The 25,507-nt window shown below is 41.1% G+C and overlaps 1 protein-coding gene across 1 annotated transcript in view; it reads left to right on the top strand.

The window, feature by feature from the left end:
- The window catches only part of uggt2 (UDP-glucose glycoprotein glucosyltransferase 2), a 638,028-nt gene that overhangs the window by 380,267 nt on the left and 232,254 nt on the right, over window positions 1–25,507 (top strand). The gene's annotated exons all lie outside the window — the stretch shown is intronic.

The following is a 25,507-nucleotide window of genomic DNA, read 5'->3' on the forward strand; positions in this document are numbered from 1 at the left end:
TGTTTTCCCAGGCACATCAGTTTCCTTCCACATGTCAGTGTGCCCAGTGATGGTCTGATTTTCAGGGAATGTGTAATGAAAATAGAGAAGAAAAGCCCTTATAAATTCTAAATGAGTATTAGTTTTAATACACACATCTGCCCTTCCCACACAAATTCTCTTAATATTTTTTCCATTGACTTTGAAATAATTTGTAGTTTTGGTGTCATTCTTGATCTGATTTTATTCCTGATTTCAGTGTGTATAAACATTTAACATATACATTACATAGGCAAGGCCAGATTAAAGAGGGAGGGTTCTCCTGGGCTAGAGCCATTTTTGGGGCCCTACCAACCTACACAAAATACTGAGTGCTATACAGGTGTCAGAGTCACACAGAGGAACTTAAATGACAAATACAGAGTCTTAGCTTTAAAATGAATGACAAATATCTGAAGAACACAAAAAATTCAGACATACTTTGTGAAATTATGAAAGAAAAAGTATATTGCATCAAAGCTTATATCTTTAATTAGCTATTGCTGCACAGATGACAAGTAACCAAATGACCATCAGAAACTGAGGTTTGAAAAGTCGACTATAAAACCATTGCAAATACCCATAAAAGCAGAAATATCAAATACTGCATAGACCATTCTGTGTAACAACACAGACGAACGCTTGTTTTTTGAATTTGTACTTTTCTGTATTTCTTTGTTGCAAAGTCCTTGATTAGATCACTAAAATCCAGTTTCCAAAAGAGATCACTCTCAGAATCAAAAGATGCAGTCTTTCTGGGTCTATTGCAGATTTGAGGCTATTCTCCCCTAGTGAAGAAAAATCACTCACAGTTTTCATTTGTGACAGACAACGTCAGATAAAGCCAGAAAGCAATGTCTACATTTTGAGATGATGTATTATAAGCTTTTTTTTCCCTCTAAGACGCTGTAAAAACCCTGATGTGGATGAAATGCCTTTAGTGCTTATGAATTCTGTGAATTGGACAATTAGCTAACCAATGCACCACCCTGTTTCAAAGACAGTATAAGGACACAGACTGTATGTTAACCACATACACACACCTATGATAAATGAAATGAGAACAGCACAGCACAAGTTCTTTGTCCCTTTCTCTCTGTGCTCTTTGTGCTCCCAAGCTCCTACTACTAACAACCCATGAAGCAAGGGATCAAATCAAGTCAGGATCAGCATTATTGTTATGATTAGCAGGGTGTTTTTTTCATTTCTGTAGCCTTTCCTGGACAGATATTCAGTAAGTATTGGAGCTGTCAGAATAAACATCGCTATTTAAATTTAATTTGAATGTTTATGAAAAAGATCTTATATGAAGGTAAACTCTGATATTCAATGGTAAAAGAATAGCTGTTTACTTTACGTCACACTAGTCTTGGCATCAGCTTACTCCAGAGAAGCTGTTCTTCTATATTTTGCATGTGTTTTGCACATCATTTCCATAATCTGCGTTTTTGTCATTTTTAATTGTTAGTTTGTATTGTTTATAAAAGTTACAGATTTTTCTATCATTATGCTCTGCTTTTTGTTTAACAAGAGTACTGACAATAGGTTTTAAACTTGTCACAGCACTCTAAAAATACATTTTGCCCCAATCCAATTCTGTTTCACTCTTATGCTGTTTTGCTGTTGTTTTATATTAAAATGTTAAGCATTCATTGTAAGAGCATGTTGTTGCTGTGTTAAACGTGATTGGAAAGCATGGCTTTAGCTTTTGAGGGTACAAACTGAAGCTACATATAGTCTACAAGACAAGGCTCTTAACCATGGCAATTTACTGCTCCAGCATCTATCTGAGTGCATTGAAACATGCAAGAGACGGCCGATTTAGGAGTTGTAGGTCTCTTTTCTTTTGTGATCAGTTACCATGGAAGCCTAGTAAAAATGTGGAGTAGAGGTGGGCTGGTTTGTATCACGTTACTCTAGCGCTTGACAGATAGTCTCACTCCACCCGTATAACGGTATATATACAAGTCAGCCCCTTGTTAATTGCTGGTTCATGTGGGTTTGTCATCAATAATTAAATGAAAATTATTTTGTGAGTTTTGCAATCTATTGCAGAAAAACACACGTGACACATAAATGGACTTCAAATCCCAGCAAATGGGATTGAAAAAATGGTGCATATTTTAAATGTCAACAGTTCACTTCACAATTGCATTACAATTACACTCATGGATTACAGTTTTCTATAGATCTATGTTCTTCTCCTGTGCCTGCTTGTTTGTGTGATTTTGTCTGGGTTAGAAAATGTCTTTGTCTAAGAGTGCTTCCAGCTTCTAAAAATCTTCATTTACATTGGCATCATACTAGGACAAAACTTTGCATAACTTTCAGGTAGCTGTTCACAGGGGATTTCATTTCATAACTTCAATACTTCTCCGACATTATCTTTGTCTGCGAAACTGTTGTGTTTATCATTTTGTGCTTAGTGTTTTTTTTATTTATTTTGTGTATGTAATATTAATCATTTTTGTCATTTACTATCATAAATATACACACAACTTTATTATCCATCCATCCATTATCCAACCCGCTATATCCTAACTACAGGGTCACAGCGGTCTGCTGGAGCCAATTCCAGCCAACACAAGACGCAAGGCAGGAAACAAACCCTGGGCAGGGCGCCAGCCCACCGCAGGGCGCACATACTAGGGACAATTTAGAATCACCAATGCACCTAACCTGCATGTCTTTGGACTGTGGGAGGAAGCCGGTGGTAACCCATGCAGACACAGGGATAGCATGCAAACTCCACGCAGGGAAGACCTTGGAAGCAAACCCTGGTCTCCTAACTGCAAGGCAGCAGCGCTACCACTGCGCCACCATGTCGCCCACAACTTTATCATAATAAGTTAAATTTCGTAAAAAGCTACAGTTCACTAAAGAACTGCTGTACTATGTACTTTGTCTGTGGGATTCCACACATCTTTGTCTCAGTAGCCAGCCTCACATATGTGATTTGCTTGCTCAGTGATCATTCTATCTTGCATTTCTTGCACATTTTTGGATCTTATTTAGTTCAGTAAACTTAGAATACAGTAATCCCTCCTCGATCGCGGGAGTTGCGTTCCAGAACCCCCCGCGAAAGGTGAAAATCCACGAAGTAGAAACCATATGTTTATATGGTTATTTTTGTATTGTCATGCTTGGGTCACAGGTTTGCACAGAAACACAGGAGGTTGTAGAGATACAGGAACTTTATTCAAACACTGCAAACAAACATTTATCTCTTTTTCAAAAGTTTAAACGTGCTCCATGACAAGACAGAGATGACAGTTCCGTCTCACAATTAAAAGAATGCAAACATATCTTCCTCTTCAAAGGAGTGCGCGTCAGGAGCAGAGAATGTCAGAGAGAGAAAAGTAAACAATCAAAAACCAATAGGTGCTGTTCGAGCTTTTAAGTATGTGAAGCACCTCGCGGGAAGCATGTCACTTGACAAAGCAACTACAAGGAAGCCCAGCAAGGAAGGGAGCAATGTGAAGGTAATCTTTCAGCATTTTTAGACGAGCGTTCATATCGTCTAGGGGTGCAAACAGCCCCCCTGCTCACACCCCCTCCATCAGGAGCAGAGAATGTCAGAGCGAGAGAGAGAAAAGCAAACAATCAAAAATCAATAGGTGCTGTTTGATCTTTTAAGTATGCGAAGCACCATGCGGGAAGCATGTTGCTTGACAAAGCAGCTGCAAGGAAGCCCAGCAAGGAAGGGAGCAATGTGAAGGTAGTCTTTCAGCATTTTTAGACAAACGTCCGTATCCTCTAGGCTAGTGTGCGAACAGCCCCCCTGCTCACACCCCCTCCGTCAGGAGCAGAGAATGTCAGAGCAAGTGTGAGAGAGAGAAAAAAGCAAACAATCAAAAATCAATAGGTGCTGTTTGATCTTTTAAGTATGTGAAACACCGTGCAGGAAGCATATCGCTTGACAAAGCAGCCACAAATAAGCCTAGCAAGGAAGGGAGCAATGTGAAGGTAATCTTTCAGCGTTTTTTGAGGAGCGGTCGTATACTCTAGAGGTGCGAACAGCCCCCGTGCTCACAATATATTTGAGGAGTTTTATTTAATACGTAATACGTGCTCTGATTGGGTAGCTTCTCAGCCATCTGCCAATAGCGTCTCTTATATGAAATCAACTGAGCAAACCAACTGAGGAAGCATGTACCAGAAATTAAAAGACCCATTGTCCACTGAAACCCCCGAACCAGTGAAAAATCCGCGATATATATTTAAATATGCTTACATATAAAATCCGCGATAGTTTGAAGCCGCTAAAGTCGAAGCGCGATATAGCGAGGGATTACTGTATACAAAAACCATAGGACCAAAACATAGTTGCAGATTTAAGCATTTCTGGGTGCTCTGCACCTGTAACCCCTGTGAATCACAAGGGATAAGTGTATAAGGTATGTGTACAGTATGTATTTTTATGCAACCTTTAATCAGAAAAAGTTCAGATGGTATGGAAAATGCAAAAAAAAAAAAAAAAATGCAGGGATTCTTAAATTTACTTTTGACTTTTATGTTGTTTCAGACAGTATGAACCCAAGATATTTCAAGTTTTGACAGCCAACTTCATTTCATTTCATTTGTTAATATACATCTATTCCTCAGGACACATTCCAAAAAAAGTTGGGATGGGGGCACATTAGTGCCAGTAATGAAGCAAAATAGTTTAAACTAGCCACGCCGCATAATTAAGTATTGATGGGTGAACAATTTCTGAAAGACACAGTTGTCCAAATGGGGTGGGTTTGAGGATACGACTGTAGGTGAATGAAAAGATGGAACTCTGGAGAGGGCAACATGCAACTGATTTCTTAGTCATCTTTTAGTCATCGTTCAGTACGCACTGCCTGCTCATGTGCCCGCCCTCACCTGAGTCGCTTTCGTCCCTGTGCAGTCCACATGCACCTGTGAGTCACGTTGACTGTTCATTTTCCAAACACTGCCTCAGTCACTTGCGTCTCTGCTACAGCCCACATGCATCTCTGAGCCACGTTGACTTTTCATTGTTCTTTTCGTTTCCGGCTGCTTTTCTATATATAATCCACCAAGTCACCCAACCATGGTAGTAGCGACAGGGGGTGTGTACAAAGGGCAGGGACTTAATCAGTGTGAGCGTATGACCCTCACTTACTGGGAATTCCTCGTTCCTGGGGAACAATTGCAAGCTCCAGTCTCCATCACGAATGGGGTTCAACGGCTTACCCAAGCCTCTCGGCACCGGGTAGACACACGTTGATCCATTCAGTGCGCGTGCAGCACCGGACATCTAAGGGCATCACAGATCTGTTATTGCTCAATCTCACGTGGCTGAAAGCCACTTGTCTCTCTAAGAAGTTGGACGCTGACCATTCGGGGGTCGCGTAACTATTTAGCAGGAGGGAGTCTCGTTCGTTTTTGTAATTAACCAGACAAATCGCTCCACAAACTAAGAACGGCCATGCACCACCACTCACAGAATCGAGAAAGAGCTATCAATCTGTCAATCCTATCCGTGTCCGGACCAGGTGAGGTTTCCCGTGTTGAGTCAAATTAAACGAAAGGCTCCACACCTGGTGGTGCCCTTCCATCAATTCCTTTAAGTTTCAGCTTTGCAACCATTCTCCGCCAGGAACTCAAAGACTTTGGTTACCCGGTTGGCTGCCTGGTGGGTCATGGGAATAACGCCCCCGGATCGCCAGTCGGCATCGTTTATGGTCGGAAATACGACGGTATGTGATCGTCTTTGAACCTCTGACTTTTGTTCTTGATTAATGAAAACATTCTTGGCAAATGCTTGCACTCTCGCTCGAATTGAAAGAAGTGTTGTTTCCATGAAATACATTTGAAGAGTTGGCCATGGTAGGCAAATGAACAGTAAACGTGTCTCACAGCTGGAGGTGGACAGTAGCACAGACCAAAGCGAGTGAGGATGTGTTTGGTGAGCTGTTGGGGGCAGGCACATGAGCAAGCCATGCCTCGAGAGCGAGGGTGGACTGTGTCATGAGTTCCCTATCACGTGGGAGGAGGGTTAGCGTTGGTGGGCGGGGCTCTGTTGTTCATATCCCTTGGTCGGACGACTTGGTGGATTATATCTAGAAATGCAGCTGAAACCGAAAAGAATAATGAAAAGTCACCGTTGCTCAGAGGTGCATGTATACTGTAGCATAGAGAAAAGCGACTGAAGTTTTGTTTGGTGAGTTGTTGCGTCCGGGCACCTTGAGAGCGTGGGTGGACGTGTGCCGGGGAATAATGAGTATCTACAGGTGCTGGCTATAAAATTAGAATATCATGACAAAGTTGATTTATTTCAGTAATTCCATTCAAAAAGTGAAACTTGTATATTAGATTCATTCATTACACACAGACTGATGTATTTCAAATGTTTATTTTTTTTTTATTTTGATGATTATAACTGACAACTAATGAAAGTCCCAAATTCGGTATCTCGGAAAATTAGAATATTGTGAAACGGTTCATATTGAAGACACCTGGTGCCACACTCTAATCAGCTAATTAACTCAAAACACCTGCAAAAGCCTTTAAATGGTCTCTCAGTCTAGTTCTGTAGGCTACACAATCATAGGGAAGACTGCTGACTTGACAGTTGTCCAAAAGACGACCATTGACACCTTGCACAAGGAGGGCAAGACACAAAAGGTCATTGCTAAAGAGGCTGGCTGTTCACAGAGCTCTGTGTCCAAGCACATTAATAGAGAGGTGAAGGGAAGGACAAGATGTGGTAGAAAAAAGTGTACAAGCAATAGGGATAACCGCACCCTGGAGAGGATTGTGAAACAAAACCCATTCAAAAATGTGGGGGAGATTCATAAAGAGTGGACTGCAGCTGGAGTCAGTGCTTCAAGAACAACCACGCACAGACGTATGCAAGACATGGGTTTCAGCTGTCGCATTCCTTGTGTCAAGCCACTCTTGAACAAGAGACAGCGTCAGAAGCGTCTCACCTGGGCTAAAGACAAAAAGGACTGGACTGCTGCTCAGTGGTCCAAAGTTATGTTCTCTGATGAAAGTAAATTTTGCATTTCCCAGAGTCTGGAGGAAGAGAAGGGAGGCACAGAATCCACGTTGCGTGAGGTCCAGTGTAAAGTTTCCACAGTCAGTGATGGTTTGGGGTGCCATGTCATCTGCTGGTGTTGGTCCATTGTGTTTTCTGAGGTCATAGGTCAACGCAGCCGTCTACCAGGAAGTTTTAGAGCACTTCATGCTTCCTGCTGCTGACGAACTTTATGGAGATGCAGATTTCATTTTCCAATAGGACCTGGCACCTTCACACAGTGCCAAAGCTACCAGTACCTGGTTTAAGGACCATGGTATCCCTGTTCTTGATTGGCCAGCAAACTCGTCTGACCTTAACCCCATAGAAAATCTATGGGGTATTGTGAAGAGGAAGATGCAATACGCCAGACCCAACAATTCAGAAGAGCTGAAGGCCACTATCAGAGCAACATAGGCTCTCATAACACCTGAGCAGTGCCACAGACTGATCGACTCTATGCCACGCCGCATTGCTGCAGTAATCCAGGCCAAAGGAGCCCCAACTAAATACTGAGTACTGTACAAGCTCATACTTTTCATGTTCATACCTTTCAGTTGGCCAACATTTCTAAAAATCCTTTTTTTTGCATTGGTCTTAATTGATATTCTAATTTTCCGAGATACTGAATTTGGGACTTTCATTAGTTGTCAATTATAAACATCAACATTAAAAGAAATAAACATTTGAAATACATCAGTGTGTGTGTAATGAATGAATCTAATATACAAGTTTCACTTTTTGAATGGAATTACTGAAATAAATCAACTTTGTCGTGATATTCTAATTTTATGACCAGCACCTGTATATATTTTCTTAGATATAGAAAGCAACTGAGGAGGTGTTTGGTGACTTGTTGCAGTTTGTGAGTTATCAGCTGCGATGGTTTGGACACGGCCCGGGGAATAAGGACAGTTTGTGAGTTAGCAGCTGCTATGGTTTTACACTCCAATACATTGCGGTGAATGCTGGTAACAGTCAGGCGGGTGTGCGGGCAAGCGTTCTCGTCCCATGCTCTTAGAGTTGGTGATCTTGGCTGTGTGAGTTGTCGTCGTATCTCATAGTGTTAGAGTTGGTGGGTGGGTCTCTGTGAGTTGGCGGGCGTGGTGACTTGTTGCAGTTTGTGAGTTAGCAGCTGCGATAGTTTGGATGCAGCCCGGGGAATAAGGACAGTTTGTGAGTTAGCAGCTGCTGTGGTTTTACACTCCAGTACATTGCAGTGAATGCTGGTAACAGTCAGGTGGGCGTGCGGGCAGGCATTCTCATCTGGTATGTGATAATCTTCGAAGCTTAGACTTTCGTTCTTGATTAATGAAAACATTCTTGGCAAATGCTCTTGCTGGAAGTGTTCGTGGGCAGGGCTCTATGAGTTGGTGGGCATGGCTCTGTCTTGCATGCGTCTTGCTTGCCATGGACTTAGTGAATTCTTAGAGTTGGTGGGCGTGGCTCTGTGAGTTGTCATTGTATCCCATGGTCTTAGCGTTGGTGGGTGGGTCTCTGTGAGTTGGCGGGCGTGGCTATGTCGTTCGTCTCCCATGGTTGTCTTGCTTGTTCTGTCGGCTTAGTGAATTATATATATAGATAATGATATGAATTCAAACAGGTGATGTCAACAGGTGATTGTAATCATGATGTGATACAAAAGCAGTATCCACAAAATGATGAGTCTTTGAAGGGCCAAGATGGACAAATGACCTCCTGTTTGTCAAAAAATGTGTGAGAAAATTATTGAAATGTTTAAAAATAGTGTTCCACAAAGAAAGATTGGAAGAGATTTGCATATTTCTCCCTCTACAGTGCATAATATCATTAAACTATGCAAGAAATCTGGAGAAATTTCACTGCTTAAAGAGCCAAGGCACAAGTCTAAGCTGAACACCTGTGATCTCTGATCCCTCAGCAGGCACTGCATTAAGAACCGTCACTCATCAATAACTGATATAACCACATGGGTGAGGGATTACTTTGGCAAAATCTTTGTCAAGCACTACAATACAGAGTTACATTCATAAATGCCACTTAAAACTTTACTAACAAAAAATAAGTCTTATGTGAACCATGTCCAGAAGTGGCATTGACTTCTCTGGGCTCGGAGGCATCTGGGATAGACCATTACAAAATGGAAATGTGTATTGTGGTCAGATGAATCAGTATTCCAAATCTTCTGTGATGGCAGCATTAATGCAGAAAAGTACACTGAGATTTTAGAGCAACATTGGCTGCCTTTAAGATGACATTTTTTGCAGAAATGTCCATGCATCTTTCAACAAGACAATGTAAAACCACATTCTGCACACATCACAAAGGCATGGCTGTGGAATAAGAGGGTGCAGGTACTGGACTCGTCTGCCTGCAGTCCTGACCTGTCCCCAATAGAGAATGTGTGGAGTATTTTGAAATGAAAAATGTGGCAATGACGATCCCGTAGGGAAGAATAAGACAGAATAATACCGGAAACACTTTATCGCTTGGTATCCTTAGTGCCAAAATGTGTTTTGAGTGTTGTGAAAAGGAACGGTTATATTGCCAACTTGTTTAGGAATGTGTTGCAGGCCTGAAATGCAAGAATGATTGTATAATAATAAATGAAATAAATTTGACCAGACAAAACATAAAATATCTTGAGTTCATACTGTTGGCAATGATGAAGTCAAAGTAAATTTAAGAATCACAGTGTTTTGTTTTGTTTTTTTAATTGCATTTTCCATACTATCCCACCTTTTTCTGATAGGGGGTTGTAGAATGTGTAAACAGATTTGCATATTTTAGCCATCCTTGTATGTAGTTTTACCACTTTTGAAGTGATATTTAAGTATGTATGTACATTGTAGTGTGCGAGTCTGTGAACTTGATAACTCAAAAAAAAAAATATCACTCAATATGAATTAAGGTTATCACCCTTATAAATTACTAGAGTCCTATTAATTTTGAGAAAAATTCCTACGGTGAATTTTGTCCCACATATTTAGTATAAGTACATGCTTTATACTACAGGGATATAAATAAGAAAAGTACTGGGACAGGGTTGAAATTATACTGCTGAGTTTTTAATAGAGTTACATGTTTTAGGCATTTCTGAACACAATTTGAATACTTTTGGTGTGATGTCTGTTTCAGAATGTTAATCTATGTACAGAATAACTTAAAAATGAATTACATAGTCTTATTGAAACTTTTCACATTTAGCTTGTTAAATTGTAGAAGCCTGTTTTTTGCCATATTGATAGAAGCCTATTAATTTTAAGAAAAATTGCTTCTGTAGTAGGTACTGTACAGTGAAAATGATTTTGGATAGCAGATACAGTAATAAAACACAGATAAAGATGCAGGAAATTGCTGCCAGTAGTTTTAGGTTTTGTTTTTGTTTTTATTATTGCCCTAACTGTAGAAATGAGCATTTTCAGGCAAGTAGCTATTTTTTTTTACAACCATTCCCTGAGTTATGAAGGGCAACATACTTCTCCCTCATTTGGATTAAGTATTCTCTTTTCTTTATCACTAGGGGGCTCCGCCCCCTGCTCGCTTCGCTCGCCAACCCCTGGTGTTGGGGCATGACAAAGAGTGAGATGTATGAATTAGAAATAGAATAGTGTGTAGGTTTGGATGATGCCTATATAAATAAAAAATAGAGTGTTTGGCATAGAGTAATGTTTTATTGGAATATTTCTTTGTATACAACATTAGTAGTAAAGATGGTGTCTTGTCTTTGAATGAGTCTTCCTTGGCATGGATCATTTATAACTTTAACTTTAACGTCAGATGAACGTCGAACACGTGAGAAGGCAACATAAAGTTGTCCATGTCCAAAAACGGGTTCAGAGAGGTAGATGCCAACCTTGTCCATGGTTTGTCCTTGTGATTTGTTGATGGTCATGGCAAATGCAGGTTTAATGGGGAACTGTCGGCGTTTCAATGTAAAAGGTAATTCTAGGTCAGAACTCGTAAGGTCAATTCTAGGAATGAGAACAGTATTGTTAGCATGTGATCCTGTAAGAACTGTTGCTTGAATAACATTGTGTGTCATGGTGTTGACGACTAACCGTGTGCCATTGCATAAACCCTGTTTAGTGTTAAGGTTTCTTAATAGCGTGATTATTGTTCCGTTTTTAAGGGTAAGGTTGTGTTGTGGTCATCCGTCCGGGTTAATAGTGTTCAAATATTCTAAGGGGAAATTCAGATGTTCATTGTCGTCATCAGAGTCAACTTTGTCAGAGCTTAGAAAGAGCCGTGTCTCTCCAGGAAGTAATGAAATGACCTGGTTATTAATGTGATTAACATTAATATTTTTTGGACATAATATAGTGCGTTGTGTTAATCACATATGCGAAAGCAGTATGGGCCATTGCCTTTTGGTGGCCTGATATGTACTCCGGTAGATGTAAAAGCAAATGAACTATTGTAGGATCTAATGCAGTTCATAAAGTTTTTACTTTCAGGCACATCGTTAGTTAGAAGCTTCTGTAGATATTCAGGATATGAATGTAAAGGAGGCAGTGTAATCTGCCCCTTTTGACAACAACGTGTAAATTCATTATTTGTATTGCCTGTTGTTTCTTCTGGGAAGTTAAGTGAATGACAATGATTGCAAATGACATTCATTAATCCCAATGAATTTTCCTCAATAGTGGACTCATTATTGAAGGCGTTGTCAGCCAACTGGCGTAAGCGTTTAGCAGGTGTCTGGCGTTGATGTCCGCGACGGGCATGTTTTGCTTGTGGCGTTTGAGTGCCGCGTTGTTGCATGTCCATTATTTGTGACGCGCTATTTTTTACTTTTGTATGTCGGTCAGTTGAGTTCTCTGCCTTTGGAGTCTTCCTTGCTTGTTTTGTGGCAGGTCATATGCGCGTTGTACTCGTCTGCGTTCATTTATTCTGTCTCTTCGCTCCCTTTTTTGTATGTCTGAGACGCGAGCTCTTTCGGTTTGAACTCGTGCTTGTTTCGATGTAGCACTTTGAGACGCGCGCTGTATGCCTCTACGTTCATTGTGTCTGTCCATTTGGGCACGTCTCTGTAACGGGGTCACTTGAGCTTTGCGTTTTTTGATCCGAGACATTTTTTCTCCCGGAGTTTCCTTTGCGCGTTGTATGCGCCGCCGTGTATTTTCTTGTTTCATTCGTGTTCGTGTGTTTGGGTCCCGTTATCCGATCCGAATCATTTTGTACCCGTGACCGTGTATTCATGTCTTGTTTGTTCCTCAGCGTGCGAAATATGGATAAGTAATAAGGAGGATCGCACTCACTGTTAATATGGAGCCTTTTCTGCAGTTGAATGGTTAATAGTGCTTTATTGTAAGGAGATCCACCTATGCTGCCTAGTGTGAAGGTGTTGAGATGACGTATGTGTTTAAAATGGCCGTTTCCTTTAGATATGTGGCTTTGGGTGTCACTTCTTATTGATGTGGGGGGGGGGGGTTGATGATTTTTGTTGCGCGAGCGTCTTCTTTCTTTTTGTGTTCCAGGGGCTTGTTGAATCCCCCTCTTTGTGTGTGTCCCGTCCGTTGCTTGTAGGGTGTGTGGGGTGCTTTTGTGTTCTTTTTTTTTGTGTTCCAGGGGCTTGTTAAATCCCCCTCTTGGTGTGTGTCCCGTCCGGTGCCTGTGGGGGGGGGGGGGGGTTTTGGGGGTGCCTTGCTGTTGTGTGCGAGCGTCTTCTTTTTTTTTGTGTGCTAGTTTCGTGTGCAATGGGTTTCGTGCGGCGCCTGCTTTTGACTACTTTTTTCTGTGCTTTTTCCTTTTTTCTGTGCTCTTGGCGCCTCATTTCTTTGACTCCTTTTTTCTGTGGTCTTGTCCGCCTCTCGCGGCCCCTCATTTCTTGGGGCGCCTGCGCAGTACGTCTTTTTGCGGCTACGGCCCATGGCCGGATGTCCCTGCGTCCATCCGGTTTAGCATTCTCGGTTAGTAATATGGATGATGATGGTTGGCTAAGGAAATCTGGTTCTGTGTCTCCTCACATTTGTATCCCAGTTAATCAGGAAGTTATTGATTTCAGCTGGAAAGTTCCTATACACTCTAATCAACTTAACAATGTCCAATTTAAATGGGAAACATGCTTCAGGTACATTGTTTCACATTCATTTCCAAGGGTGCCAACAATTGTGGTACATGTGTTTTTCTTAAAAAATATTTATTTCTTGATGAGGGCTTTGTTTTTCTTTGAATGAACTTCTTTCGATTAAAAATCAGATGTTTCTCATTTTTTCAGTGTAAGGTGATGGTTCTTCAGCAAACAGTGATTTTTTTCTAACCCTTTTTACAAATTTTTACAAAGGGTACCAATAATATACACATACACTCACAAACAGACACACACATGCACTACTGGTCAAAAGTCAAAATACCTCAAATTTAATCAGTTGAATTGCAATGAATGACCTAAAGCAGTGGAAATGCAAGTAAACTGCCAGAGGTTTAAATTTAAAGTTTAGGTTAGCAAAAACTAAAAGAAAGGACATTTCAGAATAGTACAAATGAGCCTTCTTCAGGGAATAACTAATATGTTACAGTGTACAAACAATTTTCACAGATGTCCCAACTTCTGTTAATTACTTAAAAACCCTCTGTCTTAAAGCAGACTCTGAACAGTCAGCTGTGTATTTAGTGGACTTTACGTAATGTTTCAAAACTTTACTAACTCAACAGACTAAATCAAAATAGGACAAAAACTTTAACAGTCTCAGTTTTTTGTGTTTACCCAAAGGATGGCTAGGTGATCTTCAGGTCATTTTGAAAACACTCATAAGACTAGAAAAATAACATGTAGGTATCTGTAGAGTAGGAATCTCTAGTAGATATTAAAGATATTTGCCCACTTGATATTACCATTTGATTTGTCACATTACTTAAAAATGGTGCCAATAATGGCACCTCCAGCCTCATACAGTAGGTGGTGTTTATTCTAGATGTTGGTTAGGTAAGTTAATTTGTCAAGATATTTCAGGCCATTTTAGAGCTCACGTTTAACTTGGCCTGCACAAACCAGTGTGTTTCTTCGTGCCGGTCCCAAGCCCGGATAAATGGGGAGGGTTAGGTCAGGAAGGGCATCCGGTGTAAAATTTTGCCAAATCAATATGCGGACAACAATACAAATTTCCATACCGGATCGGTTGAGCCCCAGGTTAACAACGACCGCCACCAGTACTGTTAGCCAACAGGGTGCTGGGGGAAATTAGGCTACTGTTGGCCGAAGGAGAAGAAGAGGGGGGAGACGTGTCCAGAGGTAGGAGGAGAGGAGGAAAGTAAAGAGAGTGGAACTGAGGGTAGGAACTTTGAGTGTTGGCAGTATGACAGGTAAGGGGAGAGAGTTAGCAGATATGATGGAGAGAAGAAAGGTTGATATATTGTGCATGCAAGAGACTAAATGGAAGGGGAGTAAGGCTAGGTGGATTGGAGGTGGATTCAAATTGTTCTATCATAGTGTGGATGGGAGGAGAAATGGGGTAGGAGTTATTCTGAAGGAACAGTATGTCAAGAGTGTTTTGGAGGTGAAAAGAGTGTCAGGCAGAGTAATGATTATGAAGCTGGAAAATTGAGATGTGATGATGAATGTTGTTAGTGCATATACACCACAAGTTGGATGTGCAATGGGTGAGAAAGAAGATTTTTGGAGTGAGTTGGATGAAGTGATGAACAGTGTACCCAAGGGACAGAAAGTGGTGATTGGAGCGGATTTCAGTGGGCATGTTGGTGAAGGGAACAGTGGAGACGAGGAGGTGATGGGTAGGTATGGTGTCAAGGAGAGGAATGAAGAAGTTCAGAGGATAGTGGATTTTGCCAAAAGGATGGATATGGCTGTGGTACATACGTATTTTAAGAAGAGGGAGGAACATAGGGTTACGTACAAGAGTGGAGGAAGATGCACACAGGTAGATTACAGTGATCCCTCACTATATCGCGCTTCGCCTTTCGCGGCTTCACTCTATCGCGGATTTTATATGTAAGCATATTTAAATATATATCGCAGATTTTTTGCTGGTTCACAGATTTCTGAGGACAATGGGTCTTTTAATTTCTGGTACATGCTTCCTCAGTTGGTTTGCCCAGTTGATTTCATACAAGGGACGCTATTGGCAGATGGCTGAGAAGCTACCCAACTTACTTTTCTCTGTGTCTCTTGCGCTGACTTTCTCTGATCCTGATGTAGGGGTTGTAAGCAGGGGGGCTGTTCGCACACCTAGACGATATGGACGCTCGTCTAAAAATGCTGAAAGATTATCTTCACGTTGCTACCTTCTGTGTGCAGCTGCTTAATGAAGCGACATGCTGCACGGTGCTTCACATACTTAAAAGCTCAAAGGGCACGTATTGATTTTTCACTCTTTGTTTTTATCTGTCTCTCTCTATCTCTCTCTCTCCCTGCTCCTGACTGAGGGGGTGTGAGCTGCCGCCTTCAACAGCTTTGTGCCGCGGTGCTTCGCATACTTAAGCCAAACAGCCCTATTGATTTGTTTGCTTTGCTCTCTGTTTCTGACAGCCTGTGCTCCTGACACGCACTCCTTTGAAGAGGAAGATATGTTTGCATTCTTTTAATTGTGAGACAGAACTGTCATCTCTGTCTTGTCATGGAGCACAGTTTAAACTTTTGAAAAAGAGACAAATGTTTGTTTGCAGTGTTTGAATAACGTTCCTGTCTCTCTACAACCTCCTGTGTTTCTGCGCAAATCTGTGACCCAAGCATGACAATATAAAAATAACCATATTAACATATGGTTTCTACTTCGCGGATTTTCTTATTTCGCGGGTGGCTCTGGAACGCAACCCCCGCGATGGAGGAGGGATTACTGTACATCCTATGCAGAAGAGTTGATCTGAAGGAGATTGAAGACTGCAAAGTGGTGGCAGGGGAAAGTGTAGTTAAGCAGCATAGGATGGTGGTCTGTAGGATGACGTTGGAGATCAAGAAGAGGAAGAGAGTGAGGGCAGAGCCAAGGATCAAATGGTGGAAGTTGAAAAAGGAAGACTGCAAGGTTGAGTTTAGGGAGGAGGTGAGACAGGCACTGGGTGACAGTGAAGAGTTACCAGACAGCTGGGAAACTACAGCAGATGTCGTAAGGATGACAGCAAGAAGGGTGCTTGGCGTAACATCTGGAAAGGGGAAGGAGGAAAAGGAAACCTGGTTGTGGAATGGGGAAATACAGGAGAGTATACAGAGGATGAGGATGGCAAAGAAGAAGTGGGATAGTCAGAGAGATGCAGAAAGTAGACAAGAGTACAAGGAGATAAGGCGCAAGGTGAAGAGAGAGGTGGCGAAGGCTAAAGAAAAGGCATATGATGAGTTGTATGAGAAGTTGGACACTAAGGAGGGAGAAAAGGACCTGTACCGATTGGCTAGACAGAGGGACTGAGCTGGGAAAGATGTGCTGCAGGTTAGGGTGATAAAGGATAAAGATGGAAACGTACTCACAAGCGACGAGACTGTGTTGAGCAGCTGGAAAGAGTTACTCTGAGAGGCTGATGAATGAAGAGAACGAGAGAGAGAAGAGGTTGGATGATGTGGAGATAGTGACTCAGGAAGTGCAACGGATTAGCAAGGAGGAAGTAAGGACAGCTATGAAGAGGATGAAAAAATGGAAAGGTCGTTGGTCCAGATGACATATGGACTATGGAAGCATGGAGGTGTTTAGGAGAGATGGCAGTAGAGTTTTTAACCAGATTATTTAATGGAATCTTCGAAAGTGTGAGGAATCCTGAGGAGTGGAAAAGAAGTGTACTGGTACCGATATTTAAGAATAAGGGGGATGTGCAGGACTGCAGTAACTACAGGGGAATAAAATTGATGAGCCACAGCATGAAGTTATGGGAAAGAGTAGTGGAAGCTAGGTTAAGAAGTGAGGTGATGATTAGTGAGCAGCAATATGGTTTCATGCCAAGAAAGAGCACCACAGATGCAATGTTTGCTCTGAGGATGTTGATGGAGAAGTTTAGAGAAGGCCAGAAGGAGTTGCATTGTGTCTTTGTGGACCTAGAGAAAGCATATGACAGGGTGCCTCGAGAGGAGCTGTGGTATTGTATGAGGAAGTCGGGAGTGGCAGAGATGTACGTAAGAGTTGTACAGGATATGTATGAGGGAAGTGTGAATGTGGTGAGGTCTGCAGTAGGAGTGAAGGATGCATTCAAGTTGGAGGTGGGATTACATCAGGGATCGGCTCTGAGCCCTTGCTTATTTGCAATGTTGATGGACAGGTTGACAGACGAGATTAGACAGGAGTCCCCGTGGACTATGATGTTTGCTGATGACATTGCGATCTGTAGCGATAGTAGGGAGCAGGTTGAGGAGACCCTGGAGAAGTGGAGATATGCTTTAGAGAGGAGAGGAATGAATGTCAGTAGGAACAAGACAGAATACGTGTGTAAATGAGAGGGAGGTCTCTGGAATGGTGAGGATGCAAGGAATAGAGTTGGCAAAGGTGGATGAGTTTAAATACTTGGGATCAACAGTACAGAGTAATGGGGATTGTGGAAGAGAGGTGAAAAAGAGAGTGTAGGCAGGGTGGAATGGGTGGAGAAGAGTGTCAGGAGTAATGTGTGACAGACGAGTATCAGCAAGAGTGAAAGGGAAGGTCTACAGGACGGTAGTGAGACCAGCTATGTTATATGGGTTGGAGATGGTGGCACTGACCAGAAAGCAGGAGACAGAGCTGGAGGTAGCAGAATTAAAGATGCTAAGATTTGCAGTGGGTGTGACGAGGATGGATAGGATTAGAAATGAGTACATTAGAGGGTCAGCTCAAGTTGAACGGTTGGGAGACAAAGTCAGAGAGGCGAGATTGCGTTGGTTTGGACATGTACAGAGGAGAGATGCTGAGTATATTGGGAGAAGGATGCTAAGGATAGAGCTGCCAGGGAAGAGGAAAAGGGGAAAGCCTAAGTGAAAGTTTATGGATGTGATGAGAGAGGACATGCAGGTGATGGGTGTAACAGAGCAAGATACAGAGGACAGAAAGATATGGAAGAAGATGATCCGCTGTGGCAACCCCTAACGGGAGCAGCCGAAAGAAGAAGATTTAACTTGGCCTATATGCAGTATGTTTGAGATGTATAAAGAAAGCAGAACAGCTTTATAAAACCACCACAGATATAAAGAGACCATACATGCACACTCCACACAGATAATTTTAAGACGAGGAACTTAACTCACTTTCAGTAGCTGTAAGGTAGCATTGCTTCTTACTCTGTCACCCTGTTTTCCATAGTGTTATATTATTGATATCAAAATATCCATACAAGAAATGTTTTCAGTTGAAGATGAAAAGCACTTTGAGTATGCACCAGAGCAAAGCTAGTTTGCATAGCACCTATTCTTTCATGCGTAGGCTGGACTTGTTGCACTTTTCTTTTTTTTTTTTGCTATGTTTTTAGCAGCTATTGACCTACTTTTATCCACATTCACAGTGTTGATGTATTGTGGGATTTACTGGATTTAATATCAGTAATACTAAGAATCTGATGTTGTTAAATAAGCATTTTTAGGTTGGTGTGTTTAGGCTTCATATTTTGTTATTTGAGTGTGTTTTTAAATTGTTGAGGCAGCTGTGTGAAACTCTAGGTTACTTTTTGGAAGTGAATAAGAAATAAATGGATTTAATTTCAATGTGAATGAGATGCATGAATATTGAAACTTTATGTTTAAGATTGCATTTTACCAATATCAGTATTTGCTTATTGATAATAGTTGCAACAACTCTAGTTACAAAACTTGTCTCTATATAATATATTTTTTATGCATTGGAAATGCTTTTTATTATGACACCACTTAAACTTCTGCAGCAAGAAGCTTGCTTCTACTGTGGTGGGAAATGGAACATAATCATTTTCCTACAGCACCATTTACCTGTTTGATCTGATATCAGTTTTGACCTTTTGAGTGAAATGGCAGGGAGAATAAGATGGCAAAATGCAACCAGCCTAATGAACAGATGACGGTGACAAAAAACAATTTGTAAGTTTAGTGGTTATTAAAGATTACGACTGAGAGCAACACAGTGTAGAGATGGATGTCAGGTAGAGACCAAAAAAAAAAAACAACACAAAGTTGACATTACTTGCCCAGGACAGGGTCCTACATAGTGCTGACAACAATAAGAATATATGCTCCTGCAAGGGCAAAATTAATAGCCTTTTCAGGAATTTAGGTGAAATATTGCCATGTCTTTCTAAGACAGATATTTATAGAGATGTTCCCAGAAGTAATTACTTCAGAGGCACATAGATAGTAAGAAGACCATAAGCTTCTGCACATGATTGGTTAGAAATCCTCCAGTTCTTTAAGTATAAGTTGGGTTCTAGACAGAAGGAATTGTTTGGGCTAGTTAAGGGAGGACTGGAATTTATGACAGTTTTCCTGATGCCATATGTGACTGCAGGGTTCAACCCGGAGCTTGTTCCTTGCTATGCTTTAAAATCCCCTTTCAGTCAGTACTACAACTTAGTGTCAGGAAATGACAAAGACAAAACTTGAACTTGAATTGTGCAATATGGAGCTTTCCATAAGGAAAGGAAAGGAGCATTCACCGATTTCCACCGAAAAGGTGGAATGAACTTGGTACCAATTATGGTCAGAGAAAATAACTCCCACTGAGGTGGAGAGAGAGAGAGAGACAGAGATCTGGAAAGAAGATGTCTAATAAGGTCTTATTAACATAATGTTATAAATATTATTTTGCATATTTTATGTTTGTTTTTTCCCCCTAAGGACTCTGTTTTCATTGGTTACATTTTATTTTGATTGACAAAGTTTTTTTTGGCTCATGTTGTTTTATTTTGTTCATACTAACCAATCCTCTTACACATTCGTGTTTTAACAAATAGAATGCAGTTGGGAGGATGAAAAGGGATATCGATAGAAAGGGTAGCTAAGAGAAAACTGGAAACAGAAGACCAACATTCATAAAATGGTAGAAATTTGTAGGACCTCGATACAACTCTCCCACTAAAGTGAAGTAGTTCTGGCGTGTTTGCTGGAATGTGCATTGTCTTGTCAATTTAAAAAATTTAAAAATTTGAATTTAAAAATTATCAAAGAAAAAAATGTTTTTAATGTTACTAAAATAGTAACAAAATGAAAAATGTTTTTAAAACTTAAACATGATTGCTTTTGTATTCAGAACAGCACAAACGGGTAAAGACTATAATCCCAGCATGTTGCTTTCCTTTTAATCTTTCAGCCTTGTTAGCAAACTCATGTTCTGTTTCCAGCAAGTACTACACTCTTTGTTGTTCATCTGCATATATACAAAGTATTTATTTCTTTATGTTTTGTGAGTTTTCTAGTTTCATTTTAGAAATAGAATTAGAAAGCATTTATTGACTTTGTACCAGTACTTTGAAATTATAAAAGCTATACCTATGAACTGTGCAAGTACAACAACAATGACAAACAAATAATATAGACAGCACACATCCTATAACAAATAAATACCATGTATAAATAAATAAGGGGTGGAAATGATTATCCATTAAAATAATCATTGTATTTACGGGGGTAAAATTATAATAGTTCTATGAGTTTTTAAAATTTAAAATTCTGATGGCACAAGGATAAAAACTATCTGCAAATCATTTTGTTCTACTTTTAATGCTCTTGTACTGTCTGCCATAGGGCAGTAGTGTGAACAATGAGTAGCCAGGATGGGTAGGGTCCAGGATATCTCTGCGGAGGCATTGGGCACTGGAGATATCTTCCAGGGAGGGCAGAAAGCAACCAATGATGTTGAAATACAGTATTCCAAAACACTCCCGAAGGTTGAGTGGTAGAAGGTCAACAGCAGCTTCCCCCTTATTTATACTTTCTGTAGAAGTCTCAAGAGATGCAGACACTGCCAGGACTTTTTTGACCACCACCAGAGTGGTCTAAGAGTGTTCCAGATGGCTCATCACTGTATGGAGGGCTGTATTGATGGTGTCTTCAGTGGATCTGTTTGATCTATAAACAAAGTGGTGGAGTGCTGAAGGTGGGAGAGAGGCTAGCTTTAATATGCTGAGCAATAAATCTTTCAAAACATTTCATGACTGTTGTTGTATGTACAATCCATCCATCCATTTTTCAACCTGCTGAATCTGAACACAGGGTTACGGGGGTCTGCTGGAGCCAATCCCAGCCAATACAGGGCACAAGGCAGGAACCAATCCCGGGCAGAGCGCCAACCCACCGCAGGACACACACACACCAAGCACACACTAGGGCCAATTTGGAATCACAAATCCACCTAACCTGCATGTCTTTGGACTGTGGGAGGAAACCAGAGCACCCGGAGGAAACCCATGCAGACACGGGGTGAACATGCAAACTCCACGCACGGAGGACCCGGGAAGCGAACCCGGGTCCCCTAACTGCGAGGCAGCAGCGCTACCACTATGCCACCATGCAGCCTTCAGTTCAATCAGTCTTTTATTATTAAGGTTATTGCTGACTGACTTTTTAGGGACAGTAATGATAATAGCCAACTTAAGACAAGGGGGATTGGTGGCCTGCGTCAGTGACAGATTACAGTAAATATCTTAGTAAGAACTCCTGCTAACTGGTCAGCACAAGCTTTCAGTACCATTCCAAGTATGCCATCTGGTCCAGCAGCTTTCCTCTGATTAACTGTCTTGAGCACTTGTTCCTGAAAAGTGAGTATGTAACAGCTGGGAGTCAGCAGGGGCAGAGTTTCTGTGCGAGACCACTTTGGCTAGCGAGCAAAGAAAAGATTTTGCCATCAGCACAGATTGGGAAATGTGTACTGCTTTTGTAATTGGTGATTTGTTGTAATCCCTGCCACACCTGCTGTGATTTATTGAGTATAGGCCAGGTTTTGATGGTTTTAATGGTTTTCTTGATTTTCCTCCAGAGGGGAGTGAATGCTGGGGTGAGGAGCACTGGGAGTTGGCCAGACAAGCCCAGATGTAGGAGCGGTAGGGTTCTGTAAGCATGCTTTAGGTTGGAATAAACACTGTCCAGGGTACGATTCCCCCAGTTGGAACACTGTACATTTTGCACACATTTGGGGAGCACAGTCTTTAGGCATGCTTGATTAAAATCATCAGCTACAATGTGTACTACCTTGGGATAAGCCTGTTGATGTTTTGTTGATCATATCATGTAGGCAGGCGAGAGCTGAGCTAATTTTAGTGTTAGGAAGGATATAAATAGCAGTAATGATTACTGTTTTCAGCTCCCTTGGCATATAGAAAAGTCTGCATAAAACTCTTATTGCTTCCAAATCAGGAAAGCTGTGTGTGTATAAATTCTCACTGTTTGTACACCAGTCCGTGTTTATATACATGCAAATACCCTCACATTTTTTTCTTGCCAGAGTCATTGTTCCAGCCAAAACGGTAGATAGTACAGCCCGTCAGCTGCCCGATGGTGTCCGGGATAAGTTTCTGTAATGACCATCACACAAAATTCACGAACATAGAAGCTTAAGCCATCAATAATTCCAGATCATCTATAATTTGTGGACGATGGATCTGATGTTTGCAAGGAAGACACACGGTATCGGGAGTTCATGCCACTGCTTCCTTAGTCTAACCAGTAGGCCCACCTGGCATCCTCGCTTTTGTTTGTATTCGCGATGCTATCTGCAATGCCTCTTGGACTCTATAACAATCCAAGGAGGCCCTGCAGGTCTCGCTATATTCTAGTATGTTATGAATCCACCGGTAACTGCTTGTAATTTCCATATGGCATCGAATTCCAATATTAGGCAAGTCTGTATGACAATATGGATCCATCTTGGCACACTTTGCACATATTACACATGCACATTAACACAATATGTAGCATTTCATTAGTTTATTTGCAGACTTTCAACATGGAGTTGCTACTTTCTAATGATCCTGGCAATCCAAAAACCACAATTTGTATTCATGCAAACCCATCTAGACCAAATTAGGGTCATGGGGGCCAGAATCCACCTACACAAAATGCTAATCTATCACTGGTCATACTGAAGGCAGCCCAAGCTTGTCCTCATCCTCAAGAAGCAGACCCTCCAAAAGTGTACTTTTAGAATAGGGTTTGAGCATGAGGATTCCAAGCCAGTCCTCATCATTTATAAGTAGGTCAACCAGAAGGGTGCTAAAACATATGGAGTAAGGATGGTGGTTTGCATAAAGTGCTGTGAAGGTGAACAGCTTATGCATTAGGATATTTTTCATCAGCTAACCTAGAGGAACAACTGCAACAAGTCTAAAATGGAACATGACCATAGAAATCATTATGGTGGTAGACACAAAGGATAACTCAGCACAAAAAATCACTGTCATGCTAGCAATGAAAAAAATAACAACATGTTATTCCTGTTGGTTTTGAGGCCTTCATTCACTGGGCTACATACTCTGTTGATTTTTGGCTATCACACAGGCCATTCCACTAGATGTCCATCAATCTTCAGCCTCTGGTACTGTACTCATCAAGTTTTAGTTACCACTGAGTTCCCATTTCCCAATGATTTGTATATTTAGTTAAAGAGACATATATTTGCTTGGTGACTGTAAATTGGTCCTTTTTAGTTAGTATAAGTGTGTTTGCAATGTACTGCCATTCCAATCAAAGGTTAGCTGCTGTATTACACTTGATTCTGCAATGATTTTTGGTTAAAAGCTCCTACTAAGTAAAAATCAAATTAGTGTATGTTCTCTGAATTACAAATTCTAAATTGGCTGCATGTGTAAGCATGATTAGGCACTGTAATGGACTAACGTGTCCTATCTAGAGTGCATTCAGTAATTCTGAAATAGATTCTGGAGACTGGACTAAGTGTGTCTGACAATGTTATATTTAGGACCCACGATTTAATCGTAAATTCCGCGGCATGTTTTTTAAAATTCCGCAGCAAATTCAGTACCAGAACTCCATAAGACTAATTCGTAACCCACGCAACATAAATGCAACTTTTCTTATTCTTAATTCTTAATAATAATCAATCATAATTCGTAATACTAATCAAATAGATATATCAAAGCGTTCACATCCGCACATTTTAATCCACAGATTTTCTTTAGGCAAGCGATGCTGAAACATATGTAGGCATAATATTATTCTCAACAAACTATCGAGTAATGTTTCTAAAGTTATTGTTTATTTATTGTTGAAGAAAACAGCACTGTAAGCTCGTAGATTTTCTTGTGACAGAGAATATCGTAGTGGTGACAACACCGATCCATATTTTGAGAACGAACGTTTCACATCAACAGAAGAGTTCGGCAACGCAATGTAAACTTAGCAAGAGCTGCTAAGTGAGGCAGTCTGTCCTCTAAGGCAGGGGTCCCCAACCCCCGGTCCAAGGCCCACTACCGGGCCGCAGCCGTCTGACAGCCGGGCCGCGAGAGAACTGTCGGCAACGGAGACTCACTCAAACTTTTCAGAATGCTTGGCGGGTGGGGCTTTGCAGCGGCGCAGAGAGAGGAGAGAGACCAAGGTGAGAGAGTATTACAACAAAGTTATTTTTATGGTCCCGACAGTTTCCCCATATGACACGAGTCTATAGAAATCGCGTTACTACGAAGTACATTCAGCAGATGCTTTCATTACAACCAAGTGACCTTGAAATGCTTGAACGAATCATCCACAGAGCAGTTAGATCTGTGGTCACAGCTCAGTTGTGCACGTTTGCACAACGATCCCCAAACAGAAACATTGTAAGAAAAAATCTCTTTCTTTGAACTTTCCTCGTACTGTTTTTTTTTTTTGCTGTTTTTGTTTTCTGTGGTTTTCAGTGATACCTTTTGCTTATTACTTGTCAACATTTGAAAAACATCCATTGGAATTTAACTCATTGTCATCCTCCTATAGAAACGGCAGACACGAAAAAAAGATAGCAGTGTTAATGTTTGTGATGTGCAATCTGTTGGAATGGCAAATGCAAAGCATATGTTATATGCAAAAAAAGAAGAAAAATCTCGGGTTGCAAACGTATGCGAATTGCTTAATAATTTAATAATAATAGAAATGTTATGTAAATTGCGTATAAAACTAAAGCCGGTCCGTGGAAAAGTTTGCATCTAATAAAGTGGTCCTTGCTGTCAAAAAGGTTGGGGACCATTGCTCTAAGGCATGCCAAAAAGCAGTGATATCAGCTGGAATTACTTCAAGAGATTCTATGTCCAGATAAGCTTGCCATTCATCTGCTGCAGCCATCATTGTTGGCACTGATTGTGCATGATTAGCAAAATTCTTCGATAAGAGTGGTAGCTGTCATGGATCAAATATTCTCACAGATCTGAATAGGTCTGTTGCCGGCTGTTTGGTTCCCACAAAATATTCTTCAAATTTAGCAGCATCATTGTGCTTTGCATCTTCACAGCTGCTGACTGCAATTGGAAATCCGGACGATTTCAGGCAAGACAGTAAGTCAGACACTTTGTTGTAGACATTGACAGCCATGAATGACTGTGCCTCAAAAGAAGTCAGAGTGTTCATAATTGGCTGGCAGTAAACAGATACAAATTTAAGTTCAGCTCTCAGCTCGTTAAGTTTATTAG

The sequence above is a fragment of the Erpetoichthys calabaricus genome, chromosome 4 (genome assembly GCF_900747795.2).
Source record: "Erpetoichthys calabaricus chromosome 4, fErpCal1.3, whole genome shotgun sequence".
NCBI lineage: Eukaryota > Metazoa > Chordata > Cladistia > Polypteriformes > Polypteridae > Erpetoichthys > Erpetoichthys calabaricus.